Source organism: Pinus tabuliformis, chromosome 3_2 (assembly GCF_031772625.1).
Source record: "Pinus tabuliformis cultivar Carrire ecotype Pingquan chromosome 3_2, CPIR1, whole genome shotgun sequence".
NCBI lineage: Eukaryota > Viridiplantae > Streptophyta > Pinopsida > Pinales > Pinaceae > Pinus > Pinus tabuliformis.
The window spans coordinates 1199643144-1199647277 of record NC_142302.1 but is presented as its reverse complement, the minus strand read 5'-3'; the positions used below and the strand labels follow the sequence as shown (position 1 = coordinate 1199647277).

General features: G+C 36.8%; 1 pseudogene; it reads right to left on the bottom strand.

Annotated features, from left to right (window-relative positions):
• Positions 1 to 251: 251 nt before the first annotated feature.
• LOC149185044 (strigolactones hydrolase CXE15 pseudogene) lies at positions 252 to 1645 on the bottom strand (annotated as a pseudogene).
• Between the last annotated feature and the right edge of the window lie 2489 nt (positions 1646 to 4134).

Sequence of the window (4134 nt, the reverse complement as noted above, 5' to 3'; positions counted from 1 at the left end):
AAAATATATGTAATAATTAATTAAAACTTTTTGACTCACTCAAATTATATAAAAAATAAATTAAATTAAATAAATAATTATAATCGTAATTAATAATTACACTTTGATCTATCAAATATATTTTCACTAAAAAAGAGATTTGCAATTCAAGAGATTTGATCTCTTAAAACTTAATAAATATAAAGTTAACATTAATCTAAATCAATGTATAATAATAAAATTTATAACCATAAACCTAAGATAGAAAACTATTACAACAAATAAATTATAAATAAATACCACAGTTTGAGTGAAATAATTTACCCTTCTCTTGATCATCAGATCTACAATATATTGATCTTTACCTTAACCATCAAAACAATCCTTCCACTACCGGATTTTAGAATATTCTGAAAATCCGTGCAAGAATATTACCATTTAGTTTTAAAAAAAGCATAGCTCACACTCCTATCTATAGATACAAATCTAGCCGACTGAAACACTCTGAGCGGATCAATAATCTACTTAACTACAAGGCGAACACTGAAAGTAAAAAAGTCTTATTATTGAATTTTGTACTCTCGATCTATGAGGCAACGTCGTTGATATGAATAGCGGACTCTAAAGGAGAGGACGACATGAAACGGGAGATCCGTTCCATGAGGCGTTGAGAAGCGGGACAGTGCGGTTTGAGAGCGTAGAAACCGTGCCCTTCTTCCTCCAACACCATAACCTCCACGCTCTTACCGCACTGCTTCAACGACTCACAATAATCAAGGCCGCGGTCTCTCAGCATATCTCTGCCACCGATGGCAACCAACAAGGGGGGCAATGGCACATCTTCCAGCTTAGGCGCTTCGTCGCTCCAAGGGTTGCTGAATGGATGATCCCTGTTACTACCAACAGGGAGCGAAACCCGCCAGCACGCGTCGCTCAGCTCCTGAGTCAGAAACGCATCGGGTGGGCACTCGCTCTCCGATCGTGTGCGTTTCTCGGCGCCAAAGTAAGGCTCCACGAAAATTGCCCCCCTTACTCTCATTGGACTCCACGCTTCAACACCGCCACATCGCGAAACCACATGATGTGCGATGTTGGCACCCGCGCTGTCTCCCAGCAGATAAACCTGAGAAAAGTCCGCGTGGGATTCGAGCCACGGATCGTGTTCGAAGTCCCCTCCGTCCACCGCGTGGGAGCTCACCCACTGGAGTGCCGTGATGCAGTCGTCGTAGGCGGCGGGGAGACGGTGCTCCGGAGCCAATCTATAAGCCACAGACACCACGATTGCGCCCACAGACGCCGCCAACTTGAGAGTAAAGTTGTGAAAATCTGGCAGGGCAGGAGAGGCGAGGCAGAAGCCGCCGCCGTGGAAATAGACGATTACCGGTAGGCGGCGATTTTCTGTTTGTTGCTGGAGGTGGGAAGAGGGCAAGTAGAGTCGAACCCACAATCCCAGCTTCTCGTTCAACGCAACATCTTTGCTGGCAACACCACCTTCTCCTTGCAGAGAAGCCTCGACGAACATCCGGGGATCCTCCAAACGAAAAATTGTGCCATCTCCATACACCTTGAGAACACCACTCACATTCTCTACCTCTGCTGAAGCCATGGAATTCTCAATGCTAAAGACTTCTCAACTTCAGTGGCCAACGACCTTTCCCTTTTCCCTCCTTTTTATAGCATACTTTTCATTGCGTTTTTCAATGGCCAATTACAATTTAAAAATCGGATTAAGACTTCTCAACTTCCAATGCCAATTTTATATTATTTATCCGCACCGTCACAGCGGTGTCCGATGGCCCATTCCAATTAAAAAAAAATAAAAAATCTGGCCCTGCTCGATTTTACTTGACCGAGCTTGGGATCCATCACTATAACTCGTACAAGCTAATCCAACTACTACTGCGAAAGAACGTCAAAGTAAATTTAAATTCACTACCTTTCACAGAATCTTACGAACCGGAGAGTTACCCATGAACAACTCCCCAACTTTGTCCCCACAGAAATGGCACAACATGCGAATATTCTTCTAAACTCTGCGCAATGGTTCATCATGGTGCGCATCACATGGGACCCACTACGTACATTTTCAAACAGCAGCAAAGTGCAGCCATGACTTGTTGCTTAAAAGGTGCCGAGATGCCATATGCCCCATCTAGATAATGCTTGTTAAAATTGATTGATAAACATTATTATGGTTTATAATATTATGATATTATGATATCGGTCAGGTAAGAGTAGTCTTAAAAGAAATAGAATTTTTGGGAAACGTGTTTGAAAAAACGAAATTTCATAATATTGGCATGGACCATGGAGGGTAGTTGAAGTGTTAATCACAAAGAAAATTATTTCTAAGTTCGTTTGACTCTTAAATTTAAATTTTGTATTAATTATGGAAATTGATTTGATTACATATATTATAATATCTTATGTTTTGAAATAATTTTTTATTAATTTAATAGTTTTTTTTTTGTAAGCTTAGGTGGGACCTTCTCATTTTCAAGTTTTTACATGTCCGTTATTCACCCCATTTCCAGGGAGGGTAGCACAAGAATCGAACCCAAGATCTCCGGTTCGGTGAGACTTCATTTCCATGGCCATTGCCACTTGAGCTACCCCATGCGGACTTATTAATTTAATAGTTAATTTTATTATTAAATTACATAAATGATTATTAAATATAATCTGTTATCTATGTGAGAATAGAAATTACTTTCTCTTAGAGCGTCCCGCATACAACTACATTAGATTTCAGTTTCATAATTTTTGTTACAATACTGACCTTTCTAGCCTTTTACAATGTCAAAATTATAGTGAGCTCGGGAAGCTTCTCTCCAAGCTTTTTGAGCATAGGAACAAAATCTTAAATCAAAATAAATAATTTGTTTCTTTAGATCTGATAGACCAATGTTTGGTCTCAACGGACATTAATCATCATCATCATCATAAAAGTATTATTTTTAAATATATTATTAAGAAATTAAATATAAACCTATTTTCTAATTGATACCTTGTTGAATCTATCTGTATTAAATATGATCCCATATACATTTATATAAGTTAACTTTGACTCTTAAATTTTAATTTTAAAGTTGAGTTTAAATTTTATATTAATTATTGAAAGTGATTTAATTATATATAAATTATAATGTATTATTATTTAAATATTTCTTATTAATTTAATAATTAATTTTTATTTTTAGATTATGTAAATAATTATTAAAAATTAAATATAAAAAATATTTTAATAAATCTAATATTTAATTATAATATATCTTTACTTATCTTTTAATTGGATGCGAGGCCTCGGGTTGCAGCATCACTAGAGAATCCTGGAGAAAGATTGAACAAATCCAGAAGCATTTTATAAAGTATAACTTGAAAATTAAAAGCAATACACCCTATCCTATTCTTCTCATAGAAATAGGTCTTTCCCCTATCGAGAGCCTATCTATAAAAGCAATACACCCTATCCTATTCTTCTTATAGAAATAGGTCTTTCCCTATCGAGAGCCTAGCTATGACTAGGCTTCTGTTGTACAAGCACAAACTCAATAACATAGGAGATTATAGACTTCCTAAGCTAGCTTTAAATTCCAGCGAAAACCACCTAACGCTAAAGCGGGGTTGGTATAAAGAAACGAAGGCTTGGTTAAACCTTTGGGAGATCAACGAGAATGATGCTTTGCAAAACATTAATAACATTAAAAATATTGTTACTTCTAAGTTCAAAGAAAAAATGTGGTGTGAGAAAGATTTAGCAGCTAAAAGAAATTTAAGTTATTATAAGAAGGTCATCAACCCCACCCTAGAAGATCAACGTATCTCTCTGTTTTAACTAGCTCAAAGAAGAAAATTAATATAGCCAAGATTAGAACTTACTCTCATGAGCTCCATAGTGAAAGAGGTCATTGGGTAATTCCTAAAACACCATGGATGGAAAGGATATGCCATCTCTGTGAGAATAAGAACATCCAAGATTAAAACCACTTCCTCTTAGAGTGCCCCACGTACAACCACATTAGATCTCAGTTTCATAATCTTTGTCGCAATATTGACCTTCCTAGCATTTTACGAAGTCAAAATTATAGTGAGCTCGGGAGGCTTCTCTCCAAGCTTTTTGAGCATAGGAATAAAATCTTAAATCAAACTAAATAA